This window comes from Ambystoma mexicanum, chromosome 2p, assembly GCF_040938575.1.
Source record: "Ambystoma mexicanum isolate Mex_15411 chromosome 2p, UKY_AmexF1_1, whole genome shotgun sequence".
NCBI classification, from domain to species: Eukaryota; Metazoa; Chordata; class Amphibia; order Caudata; family Ambystomatidae; genus Ambystoma; species Ambystoma mexicanum.
Genome location: NC_090923.1, coordinates 1,438,433,090 through 1,438,446,958, shown reverse-complemented (window position 1 = coordinate 1,438,446,958; position 13,869 = coordinate 1,438,433,090).

The window sequence follows — 13,869 nt, the reverse complement described above, 5'->3', positions numbered from 1 at the left end:
TCAGGCTCCCCATAGCCACCCCTGCTTCTTTCCTCATACCAGACTGTCTGGCCACAATTCAGGAATAGTGTGCCACCAAATATCTCTGCATTCATGCCAGTAAGACTGAGGTCCTCCTCATTGGGACACTGCCTCCTCCTGTCCTCTCTCTCTCCCTCTGGCCGCCCACTCTAGGCCCTCTTCCTGCTCCTTCCTCCTTCCTGTGAGGCTAAGAACCTTGGTGTCAGCTACAACTCTACTCTATCCTTCTCTCCTCACATCTCTGATGTCTCTAAGAAGTTACTATCAGCTTCACCTCCTCAGAGGTATTTTTCCTTTTCCCACTGTCCCCAGAGCTCTGGTCCTCTCTAGGCTGGACTATTCAACAGCCTCTTTCTAAATCTTCCTACCTCTACGCTTCGACCTCTACAACTTATCCAGAACAGGACTGCAGGACTTGTCCTTGGTCTCAAGCCCAGGGATCGTATCTCTCCAGCTCTGCAATCTCTTCACTGTCCCCCGTGGCTGCAAATATCACGTTCAAGACCCTCTGCATCATCCACTAGGCCTTCTGGGGCCTGGGAGCACACTACCTCCAACTTTCTCTTCCAAAACATCTTCCTTCTCGAGCTCTCCACTCATCCATCTCCAACTCTCTGAGAGTCAGACGCTTCTCGAAACAGAGAGTTGGGGGAAAATCTATGTCCTCGGCTGGGGCCTCCCTCTGGAACAGCCTCCCTGCCTCTCTCAAACTTCAGCAGAGCCACCTCCTGTTCCGGAAGGAACTCAAGACCTTCCTTTTCGCTTCCGCTTTCTCTCCTCCTCTCCCTGGCTGATGAACCTGACTGCTCCGTGCACTGGTCACCCTCTGAATTCAGGCCCAGGCTCCTGCATGTCCATTTTCCCTTGCACTGCCTCCGGGCTCCCCAGCACTTAAGGGTCTGTATCTGCAACCCTACAGTCCCTTCTCTCTGCACTTATGAGCCACCTGCTGGCTGCACTTGTGAGTTAACTGCATTTCCCCCTTGTCCTCCCCCCTGGCACTTCTCCCCTTCCCTCTTCCCCCACACTGTGCGATCTGAATGACACAAGGCCTAGTAAAATCGTTATTTTGTCCTCCCTTTGTTTACCCCTGCTTGTCTGGTTGCGCCTAGAAATACTTGCGTACAGGCGCGTTATAAATGCCATATCCTATCACATAATATCATTCCCCCTTGCTTCCCCCTCCTTTCCCCAGGGGTCCCCCAGCGTCCTGCTGCAGGGCCCAGGTTCTCTTTATGTGTACTCTGGCACAACTATTTCGTCTTTTGGGTTTCTGCTCCTCTGGTCCAGTCCTTTTTTTGTGATCCAAACAGTTGCCATCCTATGACTAGTCTCAACCGTCTGCTTAGAGTAACGCCTACTCAGAGACGGCGATTAATGCTCGGAACTGCCTTACAGAGTTGTCAGGGTAAAAAAAGCAACACATTTGTTGTAAATGTGAGGACATACACAGAGGCGAAATCATACAGTCAGAACAAAGACGGATTTACGAGCCACAAGGCCATTCTGAGGGGGCGGGAATGACCATGACAACCTACGCAGAAGTGCCTCCTGAGGATGGGCAGCTCCGGGGCCATTCCTACCCACCTCCACACTCATTAGAGATGAATTGATGAGTCACTGCAGATGGGCAGGAGTTTCAGTCACCCCGGACATGACATGACTACCCCACACATCTCTGCCAAACACAATGTCTGTTTCATTGGCAGATGTAAATGAGGCTGTGCTTGGTTTTAACTGTCAAAGCAAAACCAGGCAAAATCTCTCTCAATGCACCGATGCTGTGGGCCATGTAATGGTGTTCTGTTATCACATGGAGGGCCAGATCATGTGTGCCTGGTGTGTGCGTATGTTTTATGGCCCTCATGATGTGAAATGTACAGTTGCTGGACATTTCTGGGAAATGTGGCCTAACTAGCCCTTATCTTAAAGGCAATAATGCCAGGCATGTTAATTGAAAGGGCCTGATTCACTAAGGGAAAGCACTGTGGTGCACAGTGTGTGCGACCCTGAAACACGTGTGGGGCGCAGTGCGCTCTCTGGCGGAGGTGGAGCAACCGGTATCGCCACGAGACGGCCGTCTGCCCCGACCTAGCCAACGAGAGTCTTGAAAGGAGCAAGGCCTCCCACATCACAAGCTATCAACAACAAGGGCGGTCACGGGGGAACTGCCCAGGGCAATGCCACCCTGCCCACATCTGAGAAAAGGGAGATCAGTCAGGTCATTTTGGTGACTGGAGACTGAGTGCTGTCAAGTGAAAGGGGATGCATGAGAAGCTGAATGTGTGTGTGAATGTTCCAGAATGTGTGTTTGTGTGTGCGTGTGTATTCCTGCATATATATGTGTGTGTGTGTGTTGTGTGTGTGTGTGTGTGTGTGTGTGTGTGTGTGTGTGTGTGTGTGTGTGGAGGGGTGTGAGGGTGTGTCTGTTTGTGTGTGTGTTGTAGGTGTGTGTCTGTGATGTGTGTCTGTGGTATGAGTGTGTGGTGTGTGTATATGTGTGTATGTATGCATGTGAACACTTGTAGGTGCCTCTGACATATGTCCCCATTGACCTGCTTCCACTGTTCCACTGCATATCACTTTAAAGACTCTGCGTGCTCACCACATGCTGTGCTGCGTGTGTATTCCTGCATATATATGTGTGTGTGTGTGTGTGTGTGTTGGGTGTGTGTGTGTGTGGAGGGGTGTGAGGGTGTGTCTGTTTGTGTGTGTTGTACGTGTGTGTCTGTGGTATGAGTGTGTGGGGTGTGTATATGTGTGTATGTGTGCATGTGAACACTTGTAGGTGCCTCTGACATATGTCCCCATTTACCTGCTTCCACTGTTCCACTGCATATCACTTTAAAGACTCTGCGTGCTCACCACATGCTGTGCTGCGTGTGTATTCCTGCATATATATGTGTGTGTGTGTGTGTGTGTGTGTTGGGTGTGTGTGGGTGTGTGGAGGGGTGTGAGGGTGTGTCTGTTTGTGTGTGTGTTGTAGGTGTGTGGTGTGTGTCTGTGGTATGAGTGTGTGGTGTGTGTATATGTGTGTATGTGTGCATGTGAACACTTGGAGGTGCCTCTGACATATGTCCCCATTTACCTGCTTCCACTGTTCCACTGCATATCACTTTAAAGACTCTGCGTGCTCACCACATGCTGTGCTGCGTGTGTGCAACTTGGGAGCAGCTTTTCCCATTGGAAATTAGGATTACAGGTCTCACAATGCAACCGAAAGACAAGTACTGCATTTGCACCTTCCAGGCGGCATGGGGCATGTAGGCACATATTCTGTGAGTCTGTAACGCCTCACTTCAATGAGATAATATACGCCCTCCACACCTGCCCAGGATGACTATTACTCCTACCACACCAGCCACACAATTGTGGAAGGCACCGTTTTCTGAATAGGCCCTTTCACACAGTCTTTCTGGTAAATGCACTGTCCCCTCTCTATGATCAATACAAATTGAAAAACTACGGAACGCATCAGATGCCATTTGCTGCCTCCTGGGGAGGGCACTCATTTATGCACTTTTCTGCCGTCCTGCGCCGCATATATTTAGCCGTTCTGTCACTTGAATTTTAAGCACGAGAAATAATTACGCAAGCTCTTAGCTAATAACTACACTTTCATCATCCTAAGGACAGCCCTGGCAGCAGGATCATCAACAACAAGCCTCTTTCCTATTTCATCGCCAGAAGCTGTTTGCTGTTCCTCGGCGCGCGGTGTTTTGCTGCATTTATCACATGGCGCTGCGCGCAGTCGCCGTGCATTACTGCGCCAATATTAATAATAGTATTCTGTAGCACTGCTAATATTCTAAACCATGTACTGGCTGTTGCTCTGTACGTGTTACAGCAGTGTACGCTCACAAGTGTTGATTGCAGTTTATAAAGTCATGGCTACGGATTTCTATTTTAAAGGACATTTTGTCACACAGTCGAACGTCTAAGGAATTGATGAAGTGCTGCGCTACCCTTGCTACTGTAGAGCAGGGGGAAACGTGACGGAGCAATGCAGGGGCGTATCCAGCATTGCAAGAGTGGGGGTGTGAGCAGTGCTAGTCATTGGGCCGGCTCTCGGCGGATCCGAGATCCGGCACCAGATGTGTAGCCGGATCTCGGGATCCGGCCAGAGTCAGCCGCCCAAGCCCATGAACCGCGCTGGAAAATAGAAAGAAGAAAAAAAAAAAGCGTCCGCGACGGCAGCATTGCCGTTTACCGCGGCTTTGGCACTGATGTGTAAAGCACAATGCTCGCTACATGTACAACTGAGAATCAGTTGTACATGTAGCGAGCATTGTGCTTTACACGCCAGAGCCGCGTAAAAGGCAATGCTGCCCTCGCGGGCGTTATTTTTTTTGGCACAACAAAATGAGCCAGGGCTCATCAAGGGGGTCTGGCCTAACTGCAGGCGTCCTGCTGCCCATTAGGCCACGCCCCCCCTGAAGAGCCCCGGCTCAATGGGCTACTGGCACCCCTGTCAGGCAGCCTTTTGTAGTGATCAACACCCTCTCCCCAGGGGAGAGGGTTTTGATCTCTGCATTTATTTTCTATTGGGTTGCCTGGCAGGGGACAGCACCTCGCCTATTCAGCCTTAATGGTGGCGCTTCCCCTCGGCAGCTGGGGAGTGGCAGCGTCGCCATTAAGGCTGAAGGGGTGAGGAAACTCCGTGAGTTTCAGTCTTCAGGAAAACGGCCTCAGCTTCCAGCGGCCTCACGTTTCTCTCCACAATGGTGGCACCAGCCCACGGGCATCTCCTGCTTAAAGGTATGCCTCGCAGGTGCGGCGCCACCATTATGGCTGAAAGGCATTTTTTTCTGGAGCCTGAAGCTTTCGCACACGAGCGAGAGCTTCAAGCTTCGGAAAAAAATCCTTTTCTTGTAGTGGCCGGGGCTGGCAGGGGAGATTAGTGGGCCCCACAGGGCCCCACCTCAGATTGAAATTTCGGAGCCTGCCGGGGCAGAGCCCCGGCAGGCCCCGTCCCACTTAAAGCCCTGGCCGGTGGTAAAAGGCAGTGTTGCCTTTGTGGGCACCTTTTTTTTTTAAAGTATTTATCTGATCGGATGGCCACTACCAACCCTGCCCCCTCTAGACCACGCCCCCTCTTCCCCCAACTCCTCCCCCACCCGCACTTGTGGGATCCCCCACCACATTTTTTCCATTTCCACCACTGGGTGTGAGCGATCCACCGAAAAAGTCCTGCTCCTTTTCCCTCCAAATGCACTGTGGAAAATTCATGCTGAACTGGCACACAAGTGTTCCAGCCCGCCATATGATGACTTGACTCCGTGCAACATTCGCAGAAGAGTGGGACATGAAGCTGTGTGCTCCAGCTCTGCATTTGGCTCTGCCCCTTTTTGGGCCTGCAGTGCTGTCAACGGCCTGGAGCGGGATGCAGAGCGTCTACTGCTATGCCCCCTATTGTGGATGCAGAGTGCAGAGCAGGAGCATACGGCCACACTACTGTCCGTGTCCTCCTCCAGACCGCTGTTCTACAGGCAGCCTGGCCGAGCAGGAGCACACAGCAACACTGCTGTCCCGGACAGGATGCTCAGGAAAAATGGCATGCCACAGTAAGAAAGGGCTGAACTGGCTGCCACAAAGTCTAGCCAAGTAATAACATATACCATACGTGGTTGATCATGCATGCCGAGAATAATTGTCACACTACAGTAGGAAAGGACAAAACTGGCGGCCCCAAAATGCCAGTCTAGCCAAGTAATAACATATACCATCCATGGTTTGAAACCAAGTATGGTTTGCGTTATTGCTTGGTAGAGAGGCATTTGGGGCAGCCAGTCTAGCCCTTTCTTACCGTTCATGATGTGCTTTTCTGTGCATCTAGATCACTGGTTGTCACAGTGTTTCTGCCTCCTCTCCCGCTGGGTTCAAGCTTAGTGACGTGTCAGCAAGCATCTTGCAAAGTGTGCAAGCGCCGCTCACTTCAAAATGGGAAGGGAGCCTCATAAATGGACCACCAGACCCTTGATTAGAGGAGGTGGGCATGCTAGAGCAGGGAGGACCAGGGGATCCTAGAGCAGAATGCTGCAAAGACAACTCATCAGGTTAGGTGACTGTTGCTGGGATGTTATATGTTTACACATTCCTGTAAGTGATATGGCTTTTTTCCTATTTCTGCTGCAAATTGTGCTGTAAAATGTGTTGTTTTGACCTGGGGATGGGTACAGGTCCTCCGCTTCACTCAGTGTCAGAATCTCTACCCCTGTAGCATTTTTCTTTAAAAAACTGCCACCCATTAATATTTGCAGAGTAAGTGAACAATATCTTAAAGTGAAATATACACATTTAGTTTAATTGACCTTTCCCCTTAAAACAGTGGTCTTCAAATGCACAGACTCTTTAAAAAGGAAGAGATTCAAATGTCTCTTTTTAATATAAAATGAAAGCAGATTTTCTACTGCTTACATTTTCTATTAAAATCAGTCACCTTAAACCTGCCCCCCGACTCCCACCCCCTAGACATCCTTTGGGCTCCCCACAGAGGCCAACCCATATGTGGGGGTGGGCAGAAACAACATTTTTAATCAAGGGGGGCTTGGCATGAAAAAGTGTGAATACCACTGCCTTAGAAGAAAGTGAACAAGACACAGGAGCATTTGCCTTTCATAAAAATGATTCAACCCGGAACAATGATCAGAGAGAGCAGAACTTCCAGTAGCTATGCTGGCAAGCATAAAAGGTGTCCCCCTTTTAAATTCAACAATTTATGATGGTATAGTCCATGGAAAACAAAATCCAAATATGAGACATATGCTTGTATGTGGTCTTGGAAGCGTCTGCACTGGAAACATGGTGACCTACTAGCCAAGCACTTGAGCAAGCAAATTTATTTTTTAATGTCTGCCTCATAAACTCCCAAAGGGGGTTGTGCCCACTGACATGTATCCTTGACTTGTGTCCCAAACTCAACACAGGACCAGAACCTGGAAAAATAGCCCATGCAGTCTCTAGGGCTTTAATCTCTCTTGCCACACCCTGGGCAAATATGCATGACTTACTTGCCCTCTCATAATTTCCACTCCTCACCCCCATGTTTGGCTTTCAACCATACTCTGTTTTATGAAGATGAAAAAGTACACACACTATAGTAAAGTACTCACATGAATCTATAAATCCTTATAGAAATATGCCAGCCAAAAAGTGTACCATTATGGCATTATTGCACCCGCCTTGAATGGAAGACTACAAATACCAGAATGCAATACAGTAGAAGGGAAAAAATGGCCTGTGGATTTTGAAAATGTACTTTCAAGACTTAAAAGACTTGTAACAAAAGGTAATGTGTCAAAAGATTACCTGCTTGCATTTCAATGCTTGACAAAGTCATGCTTCTTCATATATAAAGTGAGAACAATTTTACATTCTACCTATAATAGCCACCTGTTGGTGTGTTAAACATGAACCTGTGAAAATAAGGCAGATAATGAAATATATTACACAAAACAGTTTTAAACTGTCCTGGAGGAGGACATATATTTTAGGCAGCTAACTTGTGCTTTGCGTGTGATTTCAAAATAATAATGCTCCTTTGTCATTCTTAATAAACGTTAAGAGCATCTTGTCCAAAACAATGGTGCCTTAATTAAGCCATCACATGTAGATTGCACCCACTTTAAATGCTCTGCTCAAGTGATAAGCAGTACGTAGGGCTAAGGTGTCCTGCTGCCAGGACAATGAGTATGCTGAGCAGGAACACTGTGCTCCTGCTCGGCACCCTCACTTTCCTGCCAACAGGACACCTTTCCCGTTTGGCACACTCATTGTCAATAGGGTGGCAAACGGGAGAGGTGTCCTGCTCCCAAATGTCCCAGTCTGGCTGTTCAAAGAGCCACTGCGGAGGTCGGGGGGGCTACCTACTCCCCCGCCTCTCCCCCGGTCCCTGCTTGGTAACCACTGGAGCAATGGCTGGCAATTACACTTTGCATATGACTTCCTCTATTCAGGGCAAATCATTGTATCTCTCTGTGTGTCAGTCCACCCAGGAGTGGAATGGTGGGGGGCAGGAGGGGTGCCATTGAATTTGCGTGCTCTGGCAATTTAGTTTGTAGCGAGTGCTTTAGAATTTGGAACCAGGGTACATGGGTCTCAATCTCAGTTTCTCCACATCACCCACAGTTGGTGATCCAGTGAGTATCCCTTGATCCCTCTGTGCTCAGTTCCATTAAAAGAATAGTGCGCTCAGAAATATTATTGGCAAAAAAGATGGGCAATAATAAAAAAAAGATCTAAAAAATATTTTTTCTAGAAGTCCCTATATAAAGTATTGAGCAAATGAAGCTCAAACTTTAAAATGGGAAGCACTAGGAGGCATCCATTTTGTGAAATGGATGCCGCCTGTGCTTGCCCTTGCGGCAATAATGAAGCAAAAGCCAGCCAGCTGTAGTAAACAAAAGCTACCGCGGGGTGGCTTTTGCTTCATTGGTGCCGGAGGACGGAGACCAGAGACTGCAGGCAGGAAAGCTGCATCTCGGTAAGTGCTAATTTCTTTTTTTTACATAAGCACTAGCTGCGTTTTTTTTCTATGTTTTCCGGGCTGGAGGAGCCTGGAAAACTTAGAAATAAAACTGCAGCTTTTAAAACGTTGTATTTATGTTTGCGGTAGCTTCAGCTTGGAACCCCCTGGGCTCCAAGCTGAAGGAAGCTACCGCAAACATAAATACAAAGTTGTTGTATTTAAAAACGCTGCGGGTTTCTTTCTAAGTTTCTCACGTTCCTCCAAGCCGGAGGAGCCTGAGAAACCTAGAAAGAAAAACTGCAGCATTTCTTGAAACACAACTGCGTTGTTTCTGCCTGCCGTGGCTATCACTTTGGGTCTCTGCGGCGGATGTTTCCATGCTGCAGTGTTTCTGCCTGCAGGGGCTTTCACTTTGGGGCTCGAGGGCTCCCCTGGGGGAGCCCGCAAGCCCCAAAGTGAAAGCCCCTGCAGGCAGAAACACAACGTGGCTGTGTTTCCATGCCGCAGTGTTTCTGCCTGCAGCAGCTTTCATTTTGGGGCTCGCGGCCTCTGGGGGAGCCGCCAGCCCCCAAGTGAAAGCCGCTGCAGGCAGAAACACAACACAGGTGTTTTGAAATGCTGCAGTGCTTCTCACTGCGGCAACTTTAGCGTGGAGTCTCCTGGGCTCCCCCAACCCTGAGGGAGTCTAGGAGACTCCAGGCAAACACTGCTGCAGTGAGAAATACAACGTTGTTGTATTTGTAAATGCTGCAGTATTTACAAATCCAACAACATTGTTATTCTGAATACAGCAGCTTTCGCTTGGAGTCTCCTGGACTCCCTCAGGGTTGGTGGAGCCCAGGAGACTCCACGCGAAAGCTGCCACAGTCAGAATAGCAACATTGTTGTATTTATGATTTCCGTGGTTTTCCAACTACGGCAATCACAAATACAACAAGGTTGTATTTTTAATTGACGTGCCTCGGCTTTTTGACTTAATTTTACGTTTTCTGTGCTTCCCTGGGCTTGCGGAGCATCAAAAACGTAAAATGAAAGTGAAAGCAGCCTCCTCAGCTCTGCTCTGGCTGCAGTAAGCAAAGGCTCCCAGTAGGGGGCTTTTTCTGCTTGTTTAGTGCCACCAGGGCAGAGCTGAGGAGGCTGCCTGAAATCACAAAATGGATGCTCCCATGTAAACACTTTGAGCCTTGTTTGCTCAAAGTGTTTACATAGGAAATTTCATTCAAAATATGCCTAAACTATGTTTTAGACTATTGGCCATCATTTTAGCAATTCATATTTCTGAGCGCACTATTCCTTTAACAATGAGCCACCAAATAAAAAAGGGTTATTCAGCTCCCCCAGAAATATTAGGTGGAGGTTCAGCTTTCAGCTTTAAGCAACACTCTGGTCTCCTCACTTGCTTGTAGGCTCATTTTTACACATTACTTCCATCCTGTGGAAGCACCCTAAAATCAAATTCTGGCTTTATTTTATTTTCTGGCAATTCTGATGGTATTTATTAACTAGTAACAGTGATGTGCCCATAAATTTCCTGGCACATTATTTAAAACGGATATAATTTCTACCGGCATATGATTTGAAATTGGCAATAAGGTTTCCAGCGTGCTAGCGATGTGGCACAAACATGCAATCAGCATGTCTGTCGAGAGCACAATTTACTGAATGACACAAACATGCAATCAGCCTGTCTATCGAGAGCACAATTTACTGAGGGGCACACACATGCAGTCAGCCTGTCTATCGAGAGCACAATTTACTGAGGGGCACACACATGCAATCAACCTGTCTATCGAGAGCATAATTTACTGATGGGCACAAACATGCAATCAGCCTGTCTATCGAGAGCACAGTTTACTGATGGGCACACACATGCAATCAGCCTGTGTATCGAGAGCACAATTTACTGAGGGGCACACACATGCAATCAACCTATCTTTCGAGAGCACAAATTACTGAGGGACACAAACATACAATCAGCCTGTCTATCGAGAATACAATTTACTGAAGGGCACAAACGTGTTTGCTGTTGCAAAATGCTCCTGTGCTGTTGGTGACTTGGCCTGCGAAGCATTGAGATATTCCATGCGCCCATTGGTCCCCTCCAAGGTTTGTGCCTCTCCATTCTTCGTTCGCTGCTGGCAGCAAGAGGGCGCGCCAATTTCCTTTAAACATGTCCATGAAGCAGTCAGCTGATAAATGGGAAATTGCCACGGGCCGAAGCTCACTTCTGCTCATCCTTTTATGTTAAAAGTTCAAACTCTTCATGAAAACTGCTCATTTTCATGATATCAAGACTGTGATGAGCCGTCCGATTTTTTAAAGATAAACGCCCACCATGGTTGATTGACTAATTAGTTAAATTAAATGTAAACAAAACAATCTGCAGCCCAGGCAGGAAAGGGTCAAAAAGGCTGGCAGATGCAGATAGCTCCCAAAGATCTCAGCCATTTCATAAGAGGGATGGAGCATCTCAGTCCATGGCCGTCATCCCCGTAAACCTGCCAACAGGCTTGGAAAGCCTCCAGGCTGTCCAGTGCAAGGCCCTGTGCCCAGAGAAGCCACAGGTTAAGCCTCCTTCATTTAAGGCTACCCTTTCTCCCAACCAGCTGTCCTTCCCATAGACCCTGAAGGGAGCAAGTAGGAGGGCCCTTAATCCGGTTTCTCCGGCACTGACACCCAGGTGCTGTCGAAGGTCTCAAAGTCTGGCCAACCCTTGAGCCAAAGATATACTTTTCTCACATTCTAGAGCAGGGGTGCAGAACTGATTTTGACAGAGGGCCATAAGTACTTTACATGAGGGCTATAGTGGGCCGAAAAGTAAAAGTGGGCGTGGCGGTAGGCGGGGCGTGGCAGGAGGCTTTTTCAACCCCCAATTTGTATTAAACACATGGAAAAAGAATATGTTTTTGAGGGGTAACGATTTTTATTTGCATTTCAAACTTACATTTTGTACTACACATTTTCCATTGTAATTTATTTCTATTTAGTTATTGTATCTCGTCTGTTTAATTAAATTATATACATTTTATTGACCCTTGATTGGACATTCCGTTATTTTGGACTGCTATAGTTTGCTGTTTGGGTTGCCCAAGAGGAGTATGGCCTTCGTTGAGTCAGGTTTCCTCAAAAAGCAAAGGATGTACATTTCCTAACTGTGCCTGTTTTAGCTTTATTATTGGGTTCACTCTTGGAGTGCAACACTATGCCCCATGGCCCCCTCATCCCCAACCAAACACTATGCCGCATGGCCCCCTCACCCCCAACCAAACACTATGCCCCATGGCCCCCTCACCACCCCCAACCAAACACTATGCCCCATGGCTCCCTCAACCCCCAACCAAACACCATGCCCCATGGCTCCCTCGCCCCCAACCAAACACTATGCCCCATGGCCCCTACACCTCAAGCAAACACTATGCCCCATGGCCCCCTCATCCCCAACCAAACACTATGCCCCATGGCCCCCTCACCCCCAACCGCGGGCCGGACAAAAAAGCATGGAGGGCCGCAACTGGCCCGCGCGCCGTATGTTGTGCACCCATGCTCTAGAGTGTCAGAGGCCTAGAAAATCTGCTCCTCTCCTGGGGAAATCTGGGGTCGCGCAACTTAACCATTACAAACCTCACATCCATCCAGGCATGTGCGTCCTCGTCAAACATTTCAACAGTGGGTGTTTCGCCTTCCTAGTACATCCATTGTGCGGTGACATCCCTCCCCTCCTCTGTCCCCGTTACTCCTGGATCCCAGGAGCTTTATTTCCGCCCTCAACCACTTTTCAAGCACTGCACCGGATTCTCTCTCCCCGCCCCACTCAAATGCAATTTCCTTGGTCCTCTTATGAAATGCGCGACTAAAAACAGTTCCTTACTTTACCACTGAGTGTCACTCTAGCACAACATACTAACGGTGCTGTAATGCAATATGGTATGGTATCAATCAGTAGAATGCAATATTGCTTCAGTGGAAAGACTATGCAGATTTGCACTTTCGCTTATCCGTTAGGCATCATTTCCTGAGAATCAACGGTGCTCAGAGTTGAAGCATTCTTTGCAATCACCATGGCCGGCATATAGGCAAACACGTAGCCCACCCCAGCCAGCAACGTCCCAATTATCCATGGTGCAGAAAGCAGCGTCCTGTGGTTTCCAGTATACTGCCTGTTTGCAAAATGGTCTGTGGAACCAAGATCTTTTCGCATCGTAGAATGCCTTCTCTTTAGAACTTGGAGGCCCTTAAAATAGTAAATACTTTGCAAATGCCACACAACATATACCATTCTCCTATGGAGTTAACAAAATGCCCCACTCCACTGGGAGATGCTAGCCCCCAAAAAAGGATGCAGGCTTTTAGAGAAGATTTAAAGAAGGGGGAGGCAAGGAAACAAACTAAGAACTGGTGCTGCTGTGTCGCCTTCTTCACCACTCCCCGTTTCCCTGTCGCCTCTAACATCCAGCAGTGCCTCTGAATCCTGAGCTCTCAGGTGGGTAATCACAGGTGGGTTCTCCAAAAGCCAGCAACACCTCCCTCATGCTCCGGAAGTCCTGAGGCCAGAAGCGCCAGGTCCAGGCTCCCAAGGTGCTCAGAGGCCTGGAGGAGGCCTGGAGTAGACTGAATGTTCACCCAGCCCTGTCATTTTCAGAGACCCTCCCCACCCCTCTCTGCAGAAGGAAAGCCCAGAGGTTGAGGACGATTCCTAGTGTCTCAGGAGGATCGCTCAGGGGCAACACGCTCAACGACGTGGTGCAGCACAGGTTCGATCCCCGGGTCCGCGCTTAGAAACCTCACGGTGTTATAAATGACCAATTACAATATTACAATTACAATGGCTTGCTAATGAAGGAGTCTCCGAGAGACCATGGTGTTTATTCTACTGTTTTTCAGCCGCTCAAGCTACAGGGGTGACCTGGGCATCAAAAGAAGGCCCTGGAAAATGTTTTCAACGTGGCCCTATATTACACATTTTCAGCAAGTCCAACCATTTTCCTATGACAAAAAGCAGAAATAAAATCAGCTACCAAGCAAAAGGGACCCAAAGTGCAGAGGCCAACCGAGATCCCTGTAGGCCACTCCACCCCTGCCAAGATATCGAGAAAATAAAGGCTAGACTAGATTTGAAGTGCTTCAATGGTCATGTACCGACCAGATACCGCCAAAGCATCATTCCCTGAACCTGATCAGGGCCAAGACAATCGTACCTACCAGTTTAGATTGCGGTCCCTGCACTCCATCTTGCCATCTGTTGTGTATGTTCCATCTTGGGTTTTTTTTGTGCGCTTTGAGGTACATGGGCGAGTAGCGCTATATAAGAACTATAAATAAATAAACCAGGGAAGGAGGTTTCTTGACCTCGTTGGACTCACAGGATGCACACTTCCATGTGC